The sequence below is a fragment of the Ambystoma mexicanum genome, chromosome 6q (genome assembly GCF_040938575.1).
Source record: "Ambystoma mexicanum isolate Mex_15411 chromosome 6q, UKY_AmexF1_1, whole genome shotgun sequence".
NCBI classification, from domain to species: Eukaryota; Metazoa; Chordata; class Amphibia; order Caudata; family Ambystomatidae; genus Ambystoma; species Ambystoma mexicanum.
Genome location: NC_090937.1, coordinates 427,837,040 through 427,862,741, shown reverse-complemented (window position 1 = coordinate 427,862,741; position 25,702 = coordinate 427,837,040). Strand labels below are relative to the sequence as shown.

At 45.0% G+C, this 25,702-nt stretch overlaps 1 protein-coding gene across 5 annotated transcripts in view; it reads right to left on the bottom strand.

Moving 5' to 3' along the window:
* Positions 1 to 25,702, bottom strand: part of LINGO2 (leucine rich repeat and Ig domain containing 2) — a 5,916,036-nt gene that overhangs the window by 5,766,743 nt on the left and 123,591 nt on the right. The gene's annotated exons all lie outside the window — the stretch shown is intronic.

Below are 25,702 nucleotides of genomic sequence, written 5' to 3'. Positions count from 1 at the left end.
TGGCCATCATCTGCCGGCATCAAGGGGTGCATACCAACCATTTCGATCATTTCATCTGTGGTGCGTGCCTTTCCGGGCCTTCCAAAATCTAATTATGATCAGTGCAGCTCCAGCCAGTATTATGCATCCAACTATAATCTTCAGTCCGTCCGACAGCCAAGATGGCATCCATGACCATAATAGTGAAAACTAGCTGTCATCCTTCTTCACTCCTTTACTTTCATCCATCATTTTGGAGTGCATCTTGGCCAGTTGTGATACTGCTTCTGTCAGTGTACCATTGTCAGCATCGTTAGCAGGAATGAATGTGCAGCATGATTGTCCTATCTTTGCGCAGACTCCTCCTTCCATTGCTGTGAGGAGGTCCAGTACATATCTGTTCTGTAGTGCTACCATCCTCACTGCTCGCAGTTCCTCTTTTATTGCGTTGAATCCATTTACTGTAGAATTAATTGTCATCATTAGTTCCCATCGAGTTATCTGGAGCCATTTTGTGTTTGCGTAAGCTTGTAATCCCGGATGTATTATTGAGGAGAAGAACATTGCTGCTCTGCTGAATAGTCTGTGTTCTGGTGGAATTGAAGTGAGTGCTGTTTCCGACCTTCCCCATAGGTAATTTCCTGTCAGAGGTTCTCCTTGTCTTTTCTTTCTATTCAGGACAGTGTTGCTGCTGTTGTTTTGGTTCTCTGGCCCCTTCTGAGGTTGTACAGATCTCTTCTTCCTCTTGTTACCTTCATCCATTTTAGGGAAGTTCGCCACGTTCACATGTTTCTGGGGCACCACTAGTGATGGTACATTAACGTGTACCGTTGTGCAAACACCATTGCACAGAGGGAGCAGTGTGTGGTATGCCTTGTCTCCGCAGGCCCAGTAATGGTCCATTAATACTGCTGTTCCTGCTCCCCCCTCAGGTAACTCCATCACGCTTGCACAGTTGGTGTTGTATCCCACGTCCACTTCTCCTCTATGTTGGTAGCATACTTTAGGTGCAGACAATGGCAGTATTGTTATTGGGTCTTCATCCTTCTCTATCCACGTTAGCATGGGTACGTATTTGACCCAAGTCATCCAACATCTGTCATTGTGTTCAGCAATAGTTGTGATAGTTTCTCTCGTTACCATGTTGCTGCCAACCACTCCTGTGTCCCATTTGTTGTCCACGTACACCTTCCCTGTTATTATTATCACTGGTCTTTCCCAACATCCTTGTTTACCAGGAACTTCAGTGGCGTACCAATCACATGGTAGGTATTGTAGTGTTACTTTCTTTGTTTCTCCTTTTTCAGGGCCACTTGTCATGTATCTGAATGCTTCAGCATGCAAACTGGTCTTGTGGTAACTCAAATAAGTCTTGAGGAAGTTGTTTTCGTATGGATATGTGTCTCGCGTTTTCCATACCAGGTGCACCACCGTCCCTTGAAATCTCCCTCTCGTTTGGAACAGTGCCAAGTATACTATACATCGTGCTGTCTTTTCATCTATTTCCGTGGCAACGAAACTTCGAGAAGCGCTCATGGCGTATGGGATCAATGAGCAGACGTAGCAGCTGTCTTCTGTTGTCTGCTTACCTATTTGGGTCATGTGTTGGTACCACATGTTGTTCAAGACGTGTGCTGAATCTTGTATGTAGTTGTCAATACCTTTATTATCTGAGTATGTGCTGCATTTAACACTGTTTCCCTTGTGTGGAATTTTGCTAGTACCACCTGACGTAACACCTGTTGCAGCCGTGGGTGGGGGTATGTTAGGTTTGGGTGCAGTCAAAATATTGATACCATAACTTTTCTGCCATACAGAGGCAGCCAAAACCCAGTGATCATCAAAATCCCTATCATCTTTATTACAGATGCTGGTCTCACCGGCATTTTGCTCTTACCTTGCTGCAGTCCGGCAGCTTATTCTTGCGACGTTAAAGTTGCCCGCCTGAAAATTATCAATATGCTTGTTATTAGTGTTAGTTGTTGTTTTCAAGCTCTCCCTATCAAGTAGTCATTCAATGCCCAGGCGAAGAGCTGTTCCCACACCAATCTAACCGATCTATCTCTTAGGGCAGGCAAGTGTTGGTGAAGATGGGGCATTGATTGTTCTATGGCCAAGACAAATGCTGTGTAGTAGACACACACCCTGCTTCTTTTCAGGTACTTTGGCCTTTTTATGTGATAGACAAATTGGTGTGATAGCTCTTCAGGGTAGTTATCGTCTGGGGGTAGCATCTACTCCTGGGCAATGAACTTTGTTAGTTATCTGTTTTCTTTAGCAATACAATAATATGCGGTACCTGCATGTGCGAGAAAGAAAAAAGAGAACATTCAAGTGTTTACATGTGTATATGTGCAAAACAATGTCCTTCAGTTGAGTGATTACTGCAGTGGGTAGGGGGTTGAAGGGCAGAGGGTTAGGGGTTCAACTGGCGGAAGTCTCTTTACTCTTTGATCGTGTGACCATGGGGTGGGCGGTACGGGAATTACCCCTTTCTATGTCAGTAGTTGTCTCTGGGGAATCTGGGGGGTGGTAGGGTATGGAGACACTTAGGTCGTCAGCTGTGGTAGAAGTCTCTTCCTTCGTGGGTGATGCTGTTGCTGTTCTTCCAATGGCCCTGTCGGTGATGCTAGGGCGGGTCTCGAGTTTGCAGATCTTTACGTCGTGTAGGTGATTCCAAGCACGTTTGTCCTGCAACTTTACTGCTCTCGTAGATACCTCCTCTACCAGGTGGGGGCCAGTGAAGCGTGGGCTGTTCCACTTTCTGTTGAAATTGCTGAGTAGCACATGGTCACCTTTAGCAATTTTGCACAGTTTTTCCTTTTCCAATTCCTTATCCGCGTCTTCTGGTTGATCACTCTTAGACCCGCCCCGCGTGCGCTCGAGCTGTTGAGACACAAACACTACACTAGTAATCAAAGAAGACACATATTGGTACATTTCATCACCAAGAACAGTTGCAGTGTTTTCATAATCTGTTAATGCTCTTGATGTTGGCGTTAGAGGAAGGCGCATTTGGCGTCCCGTCACCACCTTGTGAGGAGTGAGGTGGTGGTCGGAGCCTGGTCTATTCCTCAGCTCAAATAGAGCTAGCGGAAGGCAATACAACCAACTCTTCTTTGTAGTTTGCTGTATCTTTGCAATTGCCTCCTTCAGTAGGCCATTCAGGCGTTCGCATATACAGTTGGCCTGCGGGTGATATGCACATGCAAATTTATGCTTGATGTTCAGTAAGGATGTGATGTGCTGGAACATTTCATTAGCGAAATGCGGGCCATTATCCGACCGCAGTACCTCGCACACTCCCCACCTGGGGAAAACCTCCCTCACTAGAAATTTAGCTGCTCTAAATGCATCTGGGTGTGAGCAGGGTCCTGCCTCAATCCACCTGGAGAATGGGCATACTACTACAATCATATACCTATTTCTTTGACATACGTTGATCATGTCAACATAGTCAATATGGATGTGCAGGAAGGGTCCATCTGGCCGGGGTATAGTACCTTTTATCACTTTCAGCGTGTGACCGGCCGTGAACTGTTGACATGTGAGACAATTGTTGATAAAATTTGTCACATGGGAATTTAACTCGGGACAGAACCAATCTTCCCTAATTCGTGCTGCAATAACTTCCTTGCCTGTGTGGGCTGGGTGGGGGAGTTGGCTCAGGGCAGTGTTCAATAGTGCCAATGGCATTACCATCTTTCCAGTGTTACCCTGGCGCCATAGTGCGTCAGTTGGTGACATTGTACATCCTCTTTTTACCCAAATTTCTTTTTCTGCCATTGGTGCAGCCGCTTGTAGCTCCATTATCTGTGTGGCTGAGAGATGGGTGTACCCCTCTCTTATCAACATCTCTTTAGCTATCCCCCTCCCTCTCCCTTTCTCTAACTCTGGGGGGTTCCATACCTCACCAAAATATGCAGCATACTTCGCATGTGCATCTGCTGCTGCATTTCCTTTTGAGATGTGATCTTCTCCATTAGTGTGTGCGGTACATTTGACCAAAGCTAATTCCTGGGGGTCATTTATTACTTCAATTAGTTCAGCTAATAAGAGAGCATGTTGCACTGGGGTGCCGTCAGCTCTCCTAAACCCTCTTCTCCTCCATTTGGACAATCCTGAGTGGACAGTAGACATGACATATGCGCTGTCAGAATATATAGTCACTCTTTTGTCAAAGCTTTCCTTCAATGCCAAGATCAGTGCAACCAATTCAGCTGCTTGAGCGGAGTAATGCTGTGGTAATTGTACGCATTTCACCGCCACACACACCGGTTCCTCTGTCATTTTTACCACTGCTGCCCCAGTTCTCCTTATCCCATCACTTTGGTCTATTGTTGATGACCCATCAATGAACAAGAGCTCTCCTCCATCTAGTGCGTCCTCTTCAACTTTTCTAGTACATGAGTACATCTGTGTACAATCATGTGCATAGTCTCCTTCCTCAATTACTTCTGCTATAAACCTTGCAGGATTAACTGTGCTGCATCTAACAATTGATAATTCTGGTCTAGATAAGATGATCTCATAACCCGACGCCCTCTGCGTGGTTAGTGTGGACTTAGGCTTGTTCAATATTGCAAATAGTGCATGTTCCACAAATAGCGTCGTTGGGCACCCCATTGTTATTGATGATGCTTTCTCTACCGCAAAGGCAGCTGCGGCAAGACCTTGTTCGCAAGGGAAATGTCCTAACATCACAGGATCCAAGTGGCCACTGTAAAACGCAACTGGTTTGTAACCCATGCTTGTTTTTTGAGCCAACACTGCTTTCATTACTGCTGAGTCGCAATGTGAAAATATAAAGAATTGTCGTTCATAATCTGGGGTGGCTAGTACCGGAGCAGTTGAAATTGCATCTTTCAGTTCATCAAAGGCCTCTTTCATTTCCATTGTCCACCCCAATTTTTTCTCCCCTTTGTTAGCTTCTTTTAATGCCTCAAGTAGGGGTCCTATGTATGAGCTGTAATCAAATACCCAGGCTCTACAGTAGTTGCACAGTCCCAGGAACTGCTGCAGTTCCCTCACTGTTTGGGGCAGCGGCGTTTTTGAAATGGCCTGTGCTCTTTATGGTGCAATCTTTCTTCCGTATTGGGATATGAGCTGACCAATGTAAAGTACCTGTTCCTGACAGTACTGTAACTTTTCCTTGTCTACCTTGTAACCCTTTTCAGCCAATATTGTCAGCATCTTCAATGAGTCCTCTCTGCATCTTTTTTTGCTTGTGCTGCAAATTATTATGTCATCAACATACTGCAACACTGTGCTTTCCACTTCAATGTTACCCAAGTCCATCTGTATTACTCTGTTGAAAATTGAGGGTGACTCGCAGTATCCTTGTGGCAATCTGGTGTGTTTCCATTTTGTGTTTCTGTACGTGAAGCTCGTCAGATCTTGTGAGTCTGGGTGCAGGGGTATTGAGAAAAAGGCATTTTTGAGGTCTATCACTGTAAATCGTGATGCCTCTGCTGGAATGCCACACAATATTGTGGCCGGGTTTGCTGCTATGGGGTATTCTGCTTCCACTATGTTGTTCAAGGGCCTGAGGTCCTGGATGAAGCGCCAAGACCCCCCTTTAGTTTTGCGCACTGGGTATACAGCTGTGTTACATGGTGATTCTGATGGTACCAATATGCCATTATTTTTAAGGGCCGTTATTGTTTCATATATGCCCTCATCTGCCTCTTTTGATAGTGGGTACTGCTTCACTCTGGGGAGTATTGCACCTTTTTTCAATTTTATTCTTACTCCCCCTATACTTTTTATGCACCCCACGTCATAGGGACTAGTAGTCCATAATGATGTTGGTACCTTTGCCATATCCTCCTCAAAGAAGGGAACTGGGGTAGATGTGGGTGCTTCAAGTGCCATTGCCATTTTCTGTGCCACTTGTCTGTATGTCACTCTTAGCCATATTTCTACACTCATCATAAATACCATTTCACCTTCTTCCTTTTCTTCTGAGAAGAGCTCCTCGTCTGACACCTGGGTGAGCCTACCTCCCTCTGCTAGGGCTATCACTGCCCTCCATGCTCTTCCTTCTCTGTCTTGGGCATGTACTGCGATTTAATCAGCAGTTGCTATAATGCTCTCTATGTTCACTGAAATCACCTTTCCTTCTTGTTGATTGGCTGGTGTTTCTGGTCTAAACAAATAGGCTGCTGGCCTCCTCCAGATCTTTCCTTCTATCCCTGGCATCCATGCAAATGCCATGTCTGTCCGGTACTGGAACAGTTCACCATCTACTGGCTCAGCCCTAATCACTGTCTGTCCACAGTATGCTTGCATAATTTGTCGTGCAGTGAGCATGTTTATTCCTGGAGTGGAGCAAATTATGCCGTCCTCCGTAAAGGAGATCGTCATATTCAGCCTCCTCATTATGTCTCTCCCCAGTATGTTTACTGGTGAGGCCCTAAAATATAAAAGCAGGACTGACATGTCATAATCCCCTATTGATAAGGGAATGTTATCAGTAAAGGGAACCAACCCCCTAGCCCCAGAGAATCCTTGGGTGTTCATGGCTTCACCTGACATCTTAAATTTACCTTCCCTTATACAAGACCGGGTCGCCCCGGTGTCAACAAGGAAAGATAATTTTTTGTCACCTATCGTTACCTCTATGCGTGGTTCCTCCGCACTATTAGGTGTTACCGACAGGATGGGACACACCAAGGCCGTCTGTGGGCTGTCCTATTGTGGGTATAATGATTGGCCACTTCCTGTGTAAGGGTTGTGTCCCAGGACCGTCACCCTTCCCAGTTGTGTTTGCTGCAGTTGTGTATTGGTAGAGGTTATGTTATGGTCTTGAATTTGGGCAGGTTGCTGTACTTGCTGTACTTGGGTTTGTTGTGTTATCGCTACCTGTTGTTGTGTTACTAGTTGTTGCTGCCCATTTCCCTGTTGCAATGCCTGCTGTTGCTGGATGCCCTGCTGTTCCTGTGTAGGCCCTTGTTGTCCCTGTACTCCCCATGATGGTGTGCCTGGTCTCACTCTACACGTGCGTGACATGTGCCCTACTAATCCACAAATCCAACACACCGGTGGTTCCCTGTTCTGCCATGGAAAGCTTCCTGAGTTGTCCTGGTATACTGGTTGCCCGGTGGGGTATAAATTTCTAAATCCTCCCCCTTGCTGTTGTGTGTTATATCCGTATCCCCTCCCCCTCATCATTCCTCCCCTTCCCCTGTTGTAATTATAATATCCATCCTCTGGCGTTGAGTATCCTCCTCCCATGTTAGTCGTGTACGGTTGGAGTGGCGGCAGCTGTTGTGTTACAATCTGTGAAGATTGTATTTGGGAGGGATCTTGTGCAGCCACTACTTGTGTGGGGTTTTGGGTCATTGTTGCAGGTGTAGGTATTAGTGCACCTTCCATCGTGTATTTAGTAAGTTTTTTCTGTACCAATTTAGCCTCTTCCGCTTTTCTATCCTCTTCCTTTTGTTTCATCTTTTCTTGCCATGTCCTACAATGATATACTATCGTCAGTTGTATTTCTGGCCATGCTTTTGCTTCCATCCCCACCACCTTCTTCAGTTGTTTCTGAACTGCTTCTGGGAGCCCTTGTATTAGTATATGATAGAATATTGGTGGTGTTTTGTCCCATTGTTCTCTAGTTTCCATATGCCACTTCTGTTGAATCTCCTGGATATAATCAACAGGATCTTCGTTCTCACGCATCTTGCGTGAGGTAATTGCTCCTATGTCTGATGTGTCTGGGTACTGTACCCTCAGCGCTTGCCATAATGCATGTCTGCAGTTTGCGAATGGTGCCCCATCGTGTGATGTGTTTGTTATTGTGACTCCAGGGAAGCCTGCTCTCTTCCAGATGTCATCTGCTACATCCCCCAATATTGATATTAGAAGGCCCTTTACATCCCCCACTGCCAGTTTCTGTCCTGCGGTGTGTTTTTCCATTTCATATATCCATTTTCCCGCACCTCCACTTAATGATGGGAGCCTGCACTTTATATTTTCCTTGTCTGCATGCTTCCAAGGGACGTATTGTGGTCTAACCCCTCCCCTCTCCAGAAGCGGCATTAAGTTGTGTCCTGTTTGACCCCCTGGGTTCCACAAAATTGAATCTGTGCACCCCTCCTCTTCTTCCGTTTCTTCTGCATCGTCAATTGGGTCCATATTTCCCCTGCTCGTAACTGTTTCTCCTCCATCTCTTCCCCTTCTCTTATCATTTCCTTTATTTAATGTGGGTGTGTGTATTCGTTCTCCCTGCCTGCGTCCAGGGAGGTCTCTAAGCCTGCCTGCATAGGGTGTCAGTTCGTGGGGGAAGGGTGCGAGTTTAGGTGGGCATGTTGCACATAATGAGCGTGAGGTAGTGGAGCATGTTGGACGGGGTGGTAAGGGTGTAGCTGCACGTACCTGCCTTTCCTCCATTCCTTGCCCTTCCTCCTCACTTCCCTCCAATCCTTCCTGTCTCCTGCAGATCCATGGTGATTCTCTATTTGTCCGGGTGATGTATAATTCATCTAAACTTTCCCTGTCACTGTTTCTTCCTTCCTTCTCCATTCCCTCTCCTTCCTCACTGCAAAAGTCATTCAGGAATGGCAACCCCCAATCTGTCTTTTTCCCCTTAATCGTTACTGTTTTTAAGTCTAGTAGATCCGTTCCTCCCTTTTCTCCCTTACCAATTGCTCCCCTTTGTGCTGACGTTGTTGCTACTTCTGTGTCTCTGTATATATACCTCCTTACTTCACTCTCCCCTCTCCTATCCTCTCTTTCCCCTTCATTTTTCTCTGTTGTTTCTCTACCAATTTCCTCTCTTTTCTTTTTCAATTCCTCTATTACTTCACTATTCATCTTTTCCATTATCCTTTCTTCTTCTTTCTTCCTTTCCCATCTCGCTCTTTCCCGCTCTAATATACCCTCTATCATCCTCCCTTCTTCGTATTTCCTTGTCGTTTCTGATAGTAATCTCCTCTTCCATATTTCCATTTCCTTTTCTTTCTCTTCTTCCTCTCTTTTCTTGTCACACAGTGCTGCTCTGGATACCCTTTCTGCTACTGCCTTCACCCTTTCTGCTTCTCGCTTTTGCTCCTCAGTTCGTTCCCTCATTTTTTCCAACTCATTCTTGTTTTCTTTCCTTTCCCGTGCTCTCTCTCTTTCCTCTCTCTCGAGCTGCTTGATCAGTGCATTCTGCTCATCCCTTAATTCTGCTAATCGTCCCTCCAAAATCTCTTCCTTTTTTCTTAACAGCTCTCCCCCCTTTCTTTTCCCCTCTTCCCCTTTCATTTCACTCGTCCTGGTATTATCCCCGTCCATTTTCCTTACTGCCTCCTTCTCTTCTCCTGTTAATGAACCTCGTAATTTTAATAGTACCTGCGCAGCTATCCACTCATCATGCCCTATTTCTGCGACCTGCTCTTTGTCAGTCCTCCCCTCCCCTGCGGGCATCTTCGTACGAGCTGATCCCGTCGTACTAGTCTGCTCCCCTCCCGTGTGGCCACCTGAACTGTATATGGTGGCGGGTTGTATGCCGGGTTCGAGTACCCCTCGGCCGCCCTTAATTGTACTATTTCTCGTAGTTCTGTCAAAGGATATAACCCCCCTTCCTCCTTTTTCACTACCTTCGCTAGGGGCATATCGTTGCTCTGTTCCTTCTTTATTTCCTTTTCGTTTAGGTTGTTACTCTTTTCTCCTCCCTCTCGTCCGTTCCCCGTGTTCTGTGTGCCTTCACTCTCTTTTTCCCCATTCTCTCCTTCCTCCTTAATCTTCTCCTCTTCCGTTGCTTCCCCCATAATGAACATTCCGTTTGGTCCTGGTCGGGACCCTTGAAACATCCTCCACAAGTTAAACACCTCCATGTGGTGTATCAGCTTCTTCCCCTTGTATGTGTTATGCAGATGAGTTAACAGTGAATGTTGGGTATATGGATCGAAACTGCCATTAGGCGGCCCATGGTGTCGTCATTTTGTTGTCCGTCCCCTGTGTCCATTCTATGCTATATTTGATCAGTTTCTCCCTATGGGGTGACAGTGTTTTACATATGTGTTGCAGCGGGGTAGTGAGGGTGTTCCCCCACCCTCCCGATCCTGTCCCGTATGACATAGTATCACTTCACTTGTTATCCTACCCCTAGTTGGCAGTGGTTATCTTGCTAACAGTGTACACTATACAATCTTAGATCTCTTACCTGGCCCTGTAATTTTGGGGACTTGCGATTGTCCGCTAAGGAAAAATAGAAAAATATAGCATTTGCATTTGTATACTCTTTTCTTTCTTTTCTTCCTTTACCAAACACCTTTGCGGCCCCCTACGGCCGAGGCTCACGTAGCCCCCTGCGGCTGAGTGCCCCGTGTGACGTTCTTATACAGCCGTCCCACTTTCTTTTACCCCTCCTCCTCTTTCTTCGCTTGCCGTTGCCGGCGTTCTCCGTGCGCAGCTACGTCCCCCTTTTCACCCTTCCCCAATCAACTCGTTACCCTTTATCTCCTTCTCCACTCCCTTACCATAATTCTCTTCCCCACCACTCTACGAAAGAAAAAATGCCTTGTGTTCGAGATATCCTATGAAAGCCCTACTGGTGACGTCACCGATCTCTTCAAAAACTACTGGTAAGTTATTTACATGTTTTTAAAAGTACGAAATACGCTTGCAATCTACCCCCGTTAACCCCACAGCTGTCTTCCTGTCACGCCTGGAACAAGGTAATCAACAATATAATCGGACTGCGCACGCTGCGTCGCCTCGCGTGTGATACGCCCCTTGACAGGAGGGCTTAACCAGCCAATTATCTTCCGTATTAGGCAACCAGCTAGCTACCGCCTACAGGGAAACGTCATCTATCTATCGAGTTTCCTGCTCGATCAATAGGGATCCTCATCTACTCATTGATCAATAATCACCAAATCGTAGGAAGCCGCACACACACACACCCTTACACGTGGTCACGACCTGGGCCAATCAGTGTCTACGAGCGGCCGCACGTGATGTTTTCGTGCTCCGCCCCCTCCTCTTCCGTAACGTAGCGCACTTGTCCAGCTACCATTCACTTCACCGTCAACACTAATTTTTATCAACCTTCGCCGCGCACCTGTGTAACACCTCCCGCCTCCCGTATTCAATTCCTCCCCACTCCCTCACAATTTCACATTGCTTGTTGTGCGTGGCATACTCACCAAGTTCTCTTGATGCGGGGCCGCTCGACTGCGTGCACCCCTCCAAGCGGCTCGCCACCTCCCCTCGTCTGGACCACGTCTGGACACTCGCCAACCGCGGGCGGGATACTTCTCAACCGGCTCCCGAAGGCCAATATCCGGATTGCGCTGTCCGGTCTTCTCGCAGTTCTGCGATGGTCCTGTAGTCCTCAAAAGGGGGCAGCGGCAGAGGGGGCCGCGCCGCCGGGCCTCCTCGCAATGGGAGTACTCGGAAAAATAAAATAAAAGCAGACCTTAAACAGATCTCAGCAGTGCCTCCAACTTGTCGGGGGGAAATTCTCCCGGAGTCAGCTGGGCCGTCCGCGGACCTCCGGGCAGGGAGACCCCAACTCCTCCCGTGACACCCAAAAAATTAGTATGAGGCACACGCAAGAAGCAAGGTGATTCTGCAGTTTATTAAACAAAACGGCAGGGATAGGTCAAGGATCGTACGCTTCCGTCCTGACACTCTCTTCAATCTTGGGGCTCGCAGGCCCTTTTTACCTTAGTATGACGCGCTACTTGCGTCACCTGGGAAAGTAAGCAAAAAACCTATCGCCATTCTGGATTGGTTCCTCGAGTGGTAGGGTTAGTATAGCATACGTATAGAGAGCGTTGTTAGTGGTTGAGGGTCAGTCAGGTGGTATACTTGGGTTGTCCCTTCAATTTGATACATGAAAATTGTTACATGAAGACCCCTGAGGATTGGCTAATGTTAATGGCGTCAATGATAAGAGCCTCATGTTCTGATTGGTCCATTCGCGAGCCCCCCAGTCTGGGACCATCGCTGTTCCCAGCTCGCAGTGCACCTGTCATTTGCAACAATGTATCACTATGGGTATGTGCAGACAATGTGAGGATTTGTTCATATGCTGGAAGGCAGACTACTCACACCGCCGCAGATGTCCATTGAGTCGCTTAATTGTATCTGCCTGTGTCTTGAAACGTGGGATCCAGGCGCCTCCCTCCTCCTGGGCCTGGCACCCTGTCAGGTTTGGCTTGGTCACGTGAGGTGAGACCATGGTTGAGGCAGAATTCTGCACATTTAATATTGCATTTTCCACTGTGTGCCTGGCTTAATTTGCAGGTGTGACCTTGGCGTCGGCTTGCGGCATGCGAGTTTGCAACATTGTGCCCTTGACTGTCTGCTCTCGCCGGGCTCATTCTGCAGGGTCAGCTACTGTACTCTTGCTCATTCAATGTTCATGGAAGCTCTTGCTTGCGTCCTACTTGGGCCTGGTGCATAGGTAGAGACGTTTGATGCACGGCGCTTTAGGTTATGGTATGATATTGCTTTATCCCCAGTATCATGTCTTCGTTATACTTCTCATTGCAATGCATGGGTTTAGAAGAAGCGGGAGCAAGCATTTTAGATGAGTTCATTGTGCGTCTTGCGTTTCTGCATTTTGAAAAACCTATATGAAAAATAATAAAGATGCGCGTCAGTGGGTGTGTCCGTCACCTGCGTCATAGCACTGAATATGTTCTTCGTGTGGATTGGTGTGGGAGTGTCCAGTGTGCATGTTTGCACGGGTGTGCTGACCGTTGGCTAGGTCGTCATGGCATCTCTAACGATGTGTTCATTTACTGTTGAATGGTTCAGTCGAGTTCATCCATGCCGCAGGTGTCGGCATGGGCAGGGCAGGCTGGTGGGCAGGCTGGTGGGCACATCCGTATGTTCCTGTACCAGGGTATTTGGTCATCTGGTAGGTGGGCAAACTCCTCTCGTGGTGGGTGTCTGGGCCGTGATCCTCTAGGCCATGGGTGTGAGGGGATTGGTGGGAGCCTTTTGTTCCATTCTCCCACTTCAGAGTGCTTCAGAACTGCTAAGGTAAACCACAATGATCTCAATATTCATGGTGTGCTTCAGAACTGCAAATGCAAACCACAATGATCTCCATATTTACAGTGTGCTTCAGAATGGCTAGGGTAAACCACAATGATCACCATATTTGCGGTGTGCTTCAGAACTGCTAAGGTGAACCACAATGTTCTCCATATTTACAGTGTGCTTCAGAACTGCTAAGGTAAATCACAATGATCTCCATATTTACGGTGTGCTTCAGGACTGCAAACGTAAACCGCAGTGATCTCAATATTTACGGTGTGCCTCAGAACTGCTAAGGTGAACTGCAGTGATCTCCATATTTACGGTGTGCTTCAGAACTGCTAAGCTGAACCGCAGTGAACTCCATATTTACGGTGTGCTTCAGGACTGCAAACGTAAACTGCAGTGATCTCAATATTTATGATGTGCCTCAGAACTGCTAAGATGAACTGCAGTGATCTCCATATTTACAGTGTGCTTCAGAACTGCTAAGGTGAACCGCAGTGAACTCCATATTTACGGTGTGCTTCAGAACTGATAAGGTAAACCACAATGATCTCCATATTTGTGGTGTGCTTCAGAACTGCTAAGGTGAACCACAACGATCTCCATATTTGCAGTGTGCATCATAACTGCAAGGGTAAACTGCAATGATCTCAGTATTTATGGTGTGCCTCAGAACTGCTAAGTTGAACCACAGTGATCTCCATAATTATGGTGTTCTTCAGAATTGCTAAGGTAAACCGCAATGATCTCAATATTTATGGTGTGCTTCAGAACTGCTAAGGTAAACTACAATGATCTCAATATTCATGGTGTGCTTCAGAACTGCTAATGTAAACCACAATGATCTCCATATTTATGGTGTGCTTCAGAATTGCTAGGGTAAACCATAATGATCACCATATTTGTGGTGTGCTTCAGACTGCTAAGGTGAACCACAATGATCTCCATATTTACCGTGTGCTTCGGAACTGCTAAGGTAAATCACAATGATCTCCTTATTTACAGTGTGCTTCAGAACTGCTAAGGTGAACTGCAGTAAACTCCATATTTACGGTGTGCTTCAGAACTGCTAAGGTAAATCTCAGTGATCTCCAAATTTACGGTGTGCTCCAGAACGGATAAGGTGAACCACAATGATCTCCATTTGTACAGTGTGCTATAGAACTGCTAAGGAGAACCAACGGTTCCATTCCTCAATAAGCTTCTACTTTAACTCTTAGGTGCAACGGCAACATCTTTATTGGACATCTAGTGGGCGCAAAGAATGGGTCCAAAGAAAATCCCTAATTCTAAATCCTAACCCAAAGGTATGGTTATGTGCCTTCTTGGCTACACACACGGTTTGGATTTTCTGAAAGCAGTTAACATTCGCGGTCCTTTGAAGGGGCAAGCCAATAATCGCTTCCTCAACCACGATTAAAGTTCACACTGTTATCAGTCACATGTGTTATGGTGCTTGATTAAAATGTACTTTGAAAATGCTATGACAAGGCAGGGACCTCTTCATAACGCCTGCCGAAAATGGCAGTCACCCTCATTGTGAAATGGGTGGTGTGTTAAATGGAGGCATAAAGGCAAGGTGACCACTTTGCGCTTCAACTCATTTTCAAGCAATGACGAGGTGGCGAAGGGGCATGAAAGCAAACACGATCTTGGCTGTGCATGTCTCCTCTGTCATGCCAGTGCAGTTAACAGTACTCCTGCATGAGATTTTCATGGATGCATACAATGAATGGATTCGTAGGGAATTAGCCTTGGATGTGCACCTGGTAAACGCCAGACAGAATCTATAGGAATCAATCAGAAAATGCTGTCTGAAAAGCAGATGTTGAGGTGGTTTTTACTTTTTAACGTGAAGGGGAAAATGAAAGAGCAAAAGTGAGTTTGCGTCGCTTTTACTCTGTCTTTCTGCCCTCCTCCTTGTGAATATAAAGCATTGCATGGAGGGGACACAATAGCAAGTGCATGTTAATGTAGTTGCTCCCATGCATGCAATTTACACGTGCTATAAAATCAGTGTGTTTTTGCCATAGGAATCATAACATCCTATCATGGACCAGAAAGGCAGGTGAAGTCCCAATTTATAAGCCACACTTCCATTCGAAGGCAGCACCATTTGAATGTTACTTGGGCACAACACATTTCAATAAATAAACGTGGTAAAGTTGCTCATTTGTGGACTTTGTTTTAAACACATCGAACGTTTTAAACTTCAGAGAGATGTACCCATAAAACATTACATCCTTAACAATAAGTGCGATCAGTCGGTGCAAATTGGCCCACTATATTTTTTAAGCTCCCGAAAACGAGCGTATTATTTTGCTAAACTGGCATGTGGATAAGTTGCACACTAAAATATTATGGGCAACTGTACTAAACCAGCAGCACAGTGGGCAATTAGCGTTCTCCTAAGCATATTTATCAACATTTTCAGCAGCATCAACTAGGTTTTAATGATTTTGCAGAAAAACGAACGCTTCCATTTGGGCATGTGCCATATTGAATATAACATAGACCATGCTGTCCACACACACTGCGCCACAAGAAATAATGGATGCAACTTCCCACACGTGCAAGTTCAATTTTCTGTATTAATGATCATCAATTGGCTCGGAAATTGTCTTCACTTTCATAGGGGGTTTTCCAATCACTTTTTTATAATCTGTTTTGCAGCTGTTTGAATGAGAAGCAGGGGCTCTTGTATAGAAAATGTTCTTTTCTCTTGACTTTGCGAGGTCAATACATGTTGGGTTTACATCTGGCATAGGTTTGTGTTACTTGGTAGAGTCATATGACATGCAGAAGGCAGACAGTTCTGTTTATTGCCTTGCTTGTTAACAGTTAGGAAGTGCAGCGGCAAACATATTTCTTTGGCTGTGAATGATATGCAGACAGGGATTTAAGTGGGCCAGGGCTTGATGGGCAGTTTCCCAAAAATGCAATCAAGCCAGCGCTCCCACCACGCAAAAGCAACAAAGTCCTCATTTTATTTCCCATTCCAGGGACTTAATAGGCAAATGGCAAGGAAAGCCACTTCTTTTTCCACTGCTAGGACTCCTACAGCTCCCGCTACCCTCACAGCAAGGACATAAACTTGGTTTTCTTTTCCCATGCTATGGATTTGATCCCAAGCCCTGCTGGTGACAAGCCAGTGTCACATCGCATGGTGCTATATTGTAAGTGCTGGATTTTTGTTGTTTCATTCAATAGGCTGCTTGAAATCCATCACCTGCAAAATATCACAGTGTAATGTGGAACTGTCTTAACACCAAATGTGCATGTGCCCACCCAACACGAACAAACCAATGCTTGTTTGTCATATGTGGTAAATACAGGATGTTCCTGTGTGGTCACATTCTGGCTTTACTTCAGCACACAAGTCCGCCAAACATGCACAGTTGCCTGCAGTCTTTGGACTTCGTTTGTTCACTTATGTACTAATCATAATCAATTTTGGAAACAGACATTTGTGTGTCGAGAGAAAATGTTTACCAAACAAATAATCCAGAGAAAGTTGGCAGCCTCAAGCGCCTGCACTTTATTTCTACATACATTTTTACATGTCAGCCATTTTGATTTTGGTAAACCGGGCACAAGAACCAACGTAACGCACATAACTCTCTGTACATTTACAAGTATTTGCATTTATATTCAATAACGAAAGAATATGTATATGTTACCCTGAATCCAGGGATCTCCTGGCTCCCTCCTTTTTTAATTGTATTGCCCTTTTCAAGTTTGTCTTTTTTTCCTTTTGGGCAAGACCACATGAGATAATGAACAAAAAAAGAGTCGGGTTTCACATGGTTGTTCTTTGTGAAACAGTGCCCAAAAGGAAGGAAGAATGGGAGATACCCCCCCACCCCCCCAGAAATGAGAAATTGGTTGGGCCAGGAACGGGAGAAGCAAGCCCTTGCAAGGACACAGAAGAGGTGAGGGGTGCTGGAAGACTGACTGCGGGGTCAGGTTCTCTGGAAAGACCACCCACAGAAACACAATACAAATCGGTGTGCTCCCAATTGTTCATTTAGCACTACTTGTAAGCAAAATATCATTAATGATCATTGTTACACTTTATACTGCTCAAGCCTTAAAAGTGCAACAAAAGCAAACAAAAAACACACACAGCAAAGAAGATAAAATAAGATCAAAATGAACACAACTACAATGCATCACATGACGATTAAAAAGACAGTTTTAAAATAATTGTTCCAAGGTCGTTGTCCCATCTATGTGACAATGTCTCGGCTTCAGGAGAATACAGAGGTACTAAGTAGTGCAGATGAAACAGCAGGTTCCAGAGCCAATAGTAGACTGTGCAAACACGACTTGGTTGTCCTAATACCCATACAACTGAATAGTGTAAAGAGAGCATTCTTCCTAATCTTTGCATATAACTTACATAACGTAAAAAAGCCTTATACCTTCCTCTATGACGTGTCAGTATTGACTAGTAAGCCTTTGGGGGAAAGATGGAATCTCCAGGTGTATAATCATAAAATTGTCAAAAAGCCAAATCTGAACCATGTTTGACGTTCATTAACGACTTATACACAGAGTGTTCTGTCTCTCTGTGGATCGTATGAGAAAAAGCCTCTTCCAAATCAGTACATGACGTTAACCATATACAAATAAGCCTTAGCCTAAGGAGACACCGAAGAAATGCATCCTCTTAAGAAAGTTATCACACAGGCTATGTTGATCGGATTTCCATAGCCATTAACTGTGTGGGGCATACAAGGACATTGCTTAGTGTATCCTATTTAATTTTCATATAGGTATGGCCTTCAGCATATTGTTCTTGGTGTAGCAATATCGGTGGATTAGGTGCAGCACTATTGGCTAAAGGACAAAGGATGTTTGGCCTCCCCAAAGCAGGAACAGGAAATCATTTATGTAGGGAAAACACTGCTTTGCTTATATCGTCATGCCTGTGCTACTTATTACATGTGTATGCGCAAGCAGAGAGGCTCAACCATTGAACAATAAAATGTAAAGCTTGTTTTGTGGATTAGATAGAGTTGCCCAATCTCTGCATTCGGCATATCTTTAAGAACAGAAGAAAGACCTTCCCTCCTGTAGGTAAGCAGTTCCTCTGCATCTGCTTGCTTACAGCCAGGCTGGGAGACATATGCACCGAGTATTCAAACCACAAATGGTAAATGGCAGCTACCAACTGTAGCTGAAGTTTCCGAACTTGTTTATGCTGAGCACCCTTCAGCAAAAATCATATTGGCGGGGGCACACCAATGTTTCAATTAACGGCAGACACACTCCTCCCTTCCGGAAGTGGCTTGCACACCCCCACCCTCCACCCTGGACACCCTCTCATCCTCTCTATGGGGACCATCCCCAAGATTTGAAGACCACAGTCTAGAGCATGGATCTGGATACAAACCAAGGTAAAGGAAAATGTCTTATTGCAGTAGAAGGACACAGAGCATTTCCCTCAGGAGTGCATTCAATGATAAAAACATTTTACTACAATGAATGCTACTCAAGGAAGCAGCAATTAAAAGTGTTCTCCCATTTAATACCTGTTAAAATGCAGTTGTTATGAAAATTACAAATTGTAAAATGAAAATATAAATGATACCATTTTATTTTTTTTTCAAATATGAACTTGTTAGAGTGCTTGTTTTTGTTAAAATAAAAGTTTAGCTAATGGAAGACAGTGGTGTACCATGAAAATTGGTTGGTTAAGATCATGTTTTGATTGCTAGTGTGGTCCCCAAGCTGCTGCATCAGGAGCAAGATGCTCATTAAAAATATACGAGTTCCATGTATCATTATGTTTTACTATTCAGCGTGTGTCGGAAGCGGCCTCTGTGACTCTGTGAGTCGTGGTGGAGGTGGAGGTGCAGCTTGACACGGTGTGGGGGGAGACACCTCCTTGCGCTTCCCTATGCCAGAGGGTCCTTTCCTCTGTTTCCTGGTTCGAGTGCGTGATCCGAGACGAGCGGATATGCTGCGCAGCAGAGACGGAGCTGCGAGCTGAGGGGGCGGGTGACGAGAGAAGAGCCTCCATCAGCTCCACCCCGGCAGGCCCTGTGCTGGATTGCCCTTGAGGACTGGAGGGCATATGAGGGCATACGGGTGCCCAGGACCCATTAGCGATCTCCCCACAGTGCCGGCCACCCAATAGTGGGGGAGTATGAGAGTGCAGCGGGAGTGCAACAGGTGAGTTGAGGAGAGTTTCCTGCCGCCTGCCTTCTGCCTCCTGCCTCCTGCCTCCTGCTTTAAGAGTGGGGGCTAGCGGTGGGTTAGGGACCTGTGAGGGGAGTGCCACACACACTGCCTGGCAGAACCCGGCTGTCCCTGTCTTGTGGCTCATTGGAGCCTTAGGGCCCAGATCTCTGGCACGACTGTAGCCATTCATTGGGGACTGCGGGCGTCAAAGCCTTTGTCCCAATAGCTGGCGTGACCGGAGGTCAATAGAAAGATCTACCCGGGGAACATTTTTCCCGTGGATCTATCGGGAGCTGTTCTCCGATTCACACAGATTTTAACTTCCAGCAAGCTTTTTGTTACTCAGTGCTGGGAGGGGCTACTTAATTGTGCTCATCCCTGAGGGGGGGTGTCCTAGCCCCAACTTGATTAGATTTACCCGAGAGGAACAGGTGACCCAGTATGCGCATATCCCTCAAATCCCTAAAATCGGGTATGACGGAACGGAGCCCACTAAAGAGTACGAATACTCGGGGCACCAGAAAACAGGGTGATACTGGCCTGTCTTGTTCCACCCCGAGGCAGAGAGGCTCAAGAGACCCAGCACCGGGGAACACTGATATACGTAAATTCTGCAATGGGTCTCTATCTGCCTTCCAGGCACAGCCTAAACGTACGGAGAAGGATGGTGGTGAGAGTGGTAACCTAGCTGGCCCGAATTACAGATTAAATGACAACCCTGTTGATTTGCAAACACATGACCAACTGTTGCCCTGGCTCGTGGTTCCTGCAAACTCTCCAACCCCGAGGGACAGAAAGTTGACATTGTTGTGATAGATTTGGAGGCAAACGACTCTGTGTTCTCAAACAATCTACTCCCTGAGAACTTATCAGCCTCCCCGGTAATGTTCTCGGAGAGTTCTATAAGTGCAGCCCACTCCAGGAGTGAGGAACAAGGTCGGGTAAATGAGTCAGCAATGTCAGTAAGAGAGCCCAATACCATCAATGATGAACAAGAAGTGACAACTCAGTCAACCCACAATCAGAGTATGAACACGTCGGTGGTAGTTTTGCAGTCGGAAAATGGTTGGGGGATCGCTTTACAGGCTATGAACCTTGCTTTAGCCACAATGTCAAGTTCTTTGTTAGCATGTGAACAGAAATTAAACCTCCAGAGTAAATGTATGGAAAAAATTATGAAAGGGCAAGTCCTGAATGAGGCTGCTTTAACCAAAATGTGGGACTTCTCGGTTGCTGCAAGGGAATTGAAACCACAAGTAATCTCTGTAGTGATTCAAAACAGAAACGCATGCTGACTTTAACATAGGAGAGAATCATGCTAGAAAATGACCTTAAAATCAAATGTGGTTGAATCAGTGATTCCGTACTTTGATGATGTTATATATGTATACTCGAGAGGGGGAGGCGGGCAGTTGGCTCAAGGGGAAGATAGCTTAAAAATGCTAAAATCATCCACTGAGGAAATTCAGGGGGAACAGCTGAAAGCGAAAACGCCTGAAGTAGATATATCCCCCGACAAAAAGAAAAGCAAGCGTGGAAAACAGACCCCAAAAATACACAAGAAAAATTTGCCAAAAAACCAGCAGACCCCTAAGACGATAGGAAACTCGTCGGTCAAACATTTTTTTAAGGTAATTTCACTCCCCAAACGCACTACCATAGCTGCATCCATGGGACTTTACATTTTCAAACCTTCAAGCCTTGGACTATCCACCCTTAGACGATCTAGTGGGGAGTTGGCAATCTCGGATAAAAGTATAGAAGAAAAATTGACTTCCTGGGAACCCAACACGGTCAATCCCCCCCTTAAATCTTTGTCAGAGTTGGAAGCCAAGGATCTGGCCCTTAGTGGACACCGGGCAGAGATCAGGAAAGCGGTAGATGCCTATATGGCAAAAGCATCACACGCTACACTATTGCCACCAGATAAACCGAGCTTGGTGAGTGCAATTGAAAAGACCGACAGTGGGCAAAGTAAATTGGCCTTGGAAAGAGCTGTGGGTGCTGAGCCATTTCAACCACGTAATCTGAGTTTAGAAAAAGTAAGTCAGGCAAGAGCTCCCCACAGGCCTGAAAGGGCCGTGGAAGCAAATTTCCCCCAAGTGATTGGCCTGGCAGATCAACCCCAAGAAAATATGGCCCAGAAAGATAATATTGGGGATCTGACACAAATAACGGGTCTTGATCATTTCTGTGATAGAAAGTGCCCTTAAGAGACTGCAGGGTCCTCAAGCTCATATAGAAGAGAAGCCCATGCAGGCTAGGGTAAAGCAGATGAAAAATACCCAACTTAAACCGCCTATGATAAATCTGCCTACATCGTTTCCCTTGAGGTTATCATGCAGAAGTCCTCCTTGCACGCAGTATGATCTTAATAGGAGGGCGGTGATGGCTATCTTCTCAGAAATCCATCAACTACAGGAAATAGTCTCATCAGACTTATCATTAGTGGAGTTCCCTGTGCGCTCCAATTTGAATTCAGTAATTTTGTGGTTCAAATCAAGAGTGGTACAAAATGTAACCTGGCAGGCCAAGGATGAGTTGTTCGCATTGGGATTTGTGGTTGAGCCGCTATTGAACACACCAAACGAGGGCCTGCCCCATGGTTCGAGGTCTAAGGCCACTGGACCGAACTAGTGTGAGGATGGGGGGAGGGAGGAGTTGTTGTCAATGGTAAGCTGAAACACCAGAGGTTTTTCCCACCTCATAAACAACGACCAGAATGAGTTGTGTAAATATGACATTATATTCTTACAGGAGACGTGGCTCACACATGTCCCAATATGGGATAATTATGACCTACACCTAAACCCTGCAGTGAAACCCCAAATGGGACGCCCGTTGTCAGGACTGTTGATAGCCGTGAAAAGGGGCAGAGGCATAAGCTCTGAGCTTTGGGCCATTCCAAATAGCTACATGTTGTTGGCAAAATTAACGGCTCGGATAGAGGTTTATGCTCTTGTGAATATTTACTGGAACCCCATCACCATGCCGGATGATGCCTTTTTTAAAGATCTAAATAATATTCTAGATCTCGTGGTGTAGGACCCAAAGATAAGGAGAATTATAGTGGCGGGTGATTTAAATTTAAACTGTTTGAGTATGGCGGGTAGCAAAAATAAAAAAAGAAGGAAAAGATGGGACTCCCTCGTTAAGGATAGAAGTTTGATACTCCTTAATGGTGCCTTCCCATCTGATATACCTCCGGCCCGACATGGCAAAAAGGAGACAGTAAATCAGTTATTGATTATATCTATGTAAGCATGCATCTCTGGCCTGCGGTAATGAACTTTTGTGTGCCAAAAACAGAGGCGAGTGACCATAATAAACTGGAAACCCAATGGAGATGGGATCCGATAAAGGGCTCAAAAGTAGATAAACACAAGGTCTGTACAGTCTATGCAGGGGGGAAAAAAACTATGATGGTCAGAGGATGATGTAACTACCCTTGACTGTTTGTTAGAGAAAGGCCACCATGATTACACCGTATTGCTTAGAAACGGGTTGAAGGAACATCCAGATTTAATGCAAATGCCCCGAAAACAAGGCACCGAATCGAAGCAATCATCGCTACATCTTCATGTCTTTGATAAAGATGCAAAAGAAATGAAATCAAGACTCCGTTATGAACTATAAGTAGCCCATAGTGCACCTCTCCTGATCAGGAAAATGCTGATTATGAGAGCGAAAATAAGGTATAGAAATTGGAGCAGAAGACATTGAGTAATCCTGTACCAGGGGGATGCTGCCAGCATGCTGAAAACCTTAGCGAGTAAGAACATAGCGAAAATGTGGTCAACCATAAATCATGCAACCACAGGTTCCCAGATAAGCTTACAGGTGAATGGAGTGTCTACCCAGAAATGGATTGATTACTTCTCCCTTCTTTATGCCTGCCCCTCCCCTACGATCATTAGTGAAGTTACCAGGCCCTTGGCACCCGTTCATCCATCATTTGATTTAGATGATATTATATATCTGATTGTTACTGCTTCTAACTCAAAAGCGTGTGGTCCTGACGGTCTGATAAAACTTCGAGTTAAAAAAATTCCCTAAAACATGGGCGACAGTCCTTTATAAAATTTTCAAGACCATAAATGCATTGCAGTGTCTCCCAAGCTCGTGGACACAAGCAATTACTATCCCCATTTATAAAAAAGGAGATAGACTGGAACCGAGCAGCTATACACCAATCTCGCTGCTCGATGTCCCGGGAAAATTATATTGTCGGCTAATTCTGAAGGAACTGCAAGCTTGGGTTTCACCAAAAAAAACTGGTCGATCCATTACAATCCGGCTTTGTAAAGGGTCTAGGAACAATTCCTAACATAATGTTACTCAATCTCCTCCAGGCACAGCAGCTAGAGAGGTCTCAACCCCTATATATGGGCTTTATAGATTTCAATGCAGCATTTGATTCTGTGGATCACGTTCTGCTGTTTAACAATTTGAAAGTGTATGAGTGCCCGATATCCCGACTGTCCCTGATCATATTGTTCCACTCTAATACATCAATGCGGGTTCGTATGAGTTTAGATGGGAAGCTGTCTCCAGAAATTGAAACATCACGTGGCTTGAAACAGGTTTGTTCGTTGGCTGCATTCTTGTTTAACTTTTTCATTTTAGATCTTGGAAAATAATTTTTGCATTGTAATGGCGATCCGCCAAGCCTTGGGGCCCAGCAGATCCCATACTTGTTGTACGCAGACGACCCTGTCCTCTTGTCCCAGACCCCACAAGGTCTACAGCGGTTGCTTTGAAGGCTTGGGGAATACGCCCGTGAAAATAGATTGGCAATTAATGTCAGTAAATCACAAGTAATTGCCTGTCCCCCCAAGTGGGGAAGTAAAAGGAGGTCCCCACTTACACACACACATGGTTGATACAAGACGTCAAGTTGGAAAAGGTGCCGGAATACAAATATTTGGGAATAGAAATCTCAAACAGGCAATCCAAGGGCGACATAGGAACAATGGTACAGAGTAAGTTACTCCAATTGACCTCACAGTCCAGAATCATCATAAAAAATTGGTAAGTTCTCCCTGAGACAAGCAGTAGATTTTTACAAAATGAAAGTCGTCCCAATTGTATTGTATGGTGTGGAGAGTATGGTGATAGACAAAGGCTCACCTTGGGAGGCTTTAGAGGCCAAGTATTGGAAGGCTATCTTAGGCTTACTTAAAGCGACCCCGATCGCTATGGTGCGATATGAGTTGGGGTTGGTGTCTTTGTATGCACAGGCAAGGTGGAGACAGTGTGCCCTGCTACGGAAGTGCCTGCTGGGTATAAATAGTGGGACAATTCTAGAGGTCTTAGCCTCGGCCTTGCTAGAATCATGTAATACATACCCAAGAAAATGGCTGAAGTGTGTATTTAGCCATATGAGTGAGGCAAATGTAACAATAGAGCTGTTACTCCAGAACCCTGACCGTGCTAAAGTAAAATTCCATCGCGCAAATTGGGCGGGGACTTTAGCAAAGTGCTTGCTGTATAAAGATTTCAATGTTTGGGTGTTTGGTCTCAAGCCTTACGGTATCATTGCTCAGTACCTGCTGAAATGTCCATCTCCAGCTATACGATCCCAATTCCAACGGTTTAGATTTAATCTATGGGGTACGAGAGATGTATTATCTAGACGGAAACTGATCCCGCAGGAACAAAACTACTGCAGATATTGCATTTATGTACAGCAAAAAGAAACTCTGCAACATCTGCTAGTGGATTGTCCATCTTTAATGTTGGTGAGAGAAAGATACTTTCAGAACATTATCACCTTTCACATATGCACTTCAAGTGACTACTAATGGTAAATTATGTTTTCTACCTCAGGAGAAAACGTACAGATCGCTATTGTCCAACACTGAATGGTTTTGCCTGTTGTAGCCGCCTCAAATTAATTTTGTATGGGTTCCCATTGGTTCATGAGAGGTGTTTTGTTTGGTCATTTTATCCCTTATTATTTTTTTTTCTTTTGATATTGTATTCAAATCATCTGCAAGGTATAAGAAATGTAAAATATTTTGTTGTTATTCATTGTTTGTGTATAATATGTTTATCTCTTGTACCCTTGCTATTTTATTCCCTTTTCTTCTTTTTGCTGCTTTTGCATAATTGTGTATTTTTGTATATATTTGAAAAGTTGTATATCAACTAAATCAAATTAAAATAATATAAATATATATGTTTTACTAAACATGGAGCAGAAAAATGCACAGTTTTATTACATTTAACATGCTGTAGTGAAATGCAATTAGCATTCCACATGTTACCTTGAATCTTTTCTTAAAGCGTTTTCTATGATTTCCGTCCATGTCACTAAATTGGTTGGCCTCTTAAGGCTTTCTTTTGCAGATCCTGAAGTGTCTTCCCCCTGCAGGATCTGAGAGCACTGGTACTAGGTTTCGCTTGAACATTTCCAATAATACAAATGTATTTTCTTTAAAATGTTCAAAAATTCATTACAGATGTCAAAGTTACAGTACATCAGCGCATGCTGTGTCGTCTGCCTTGTATCATCTCAGCAAGACACAATTTCATCACCTTTTGCAGA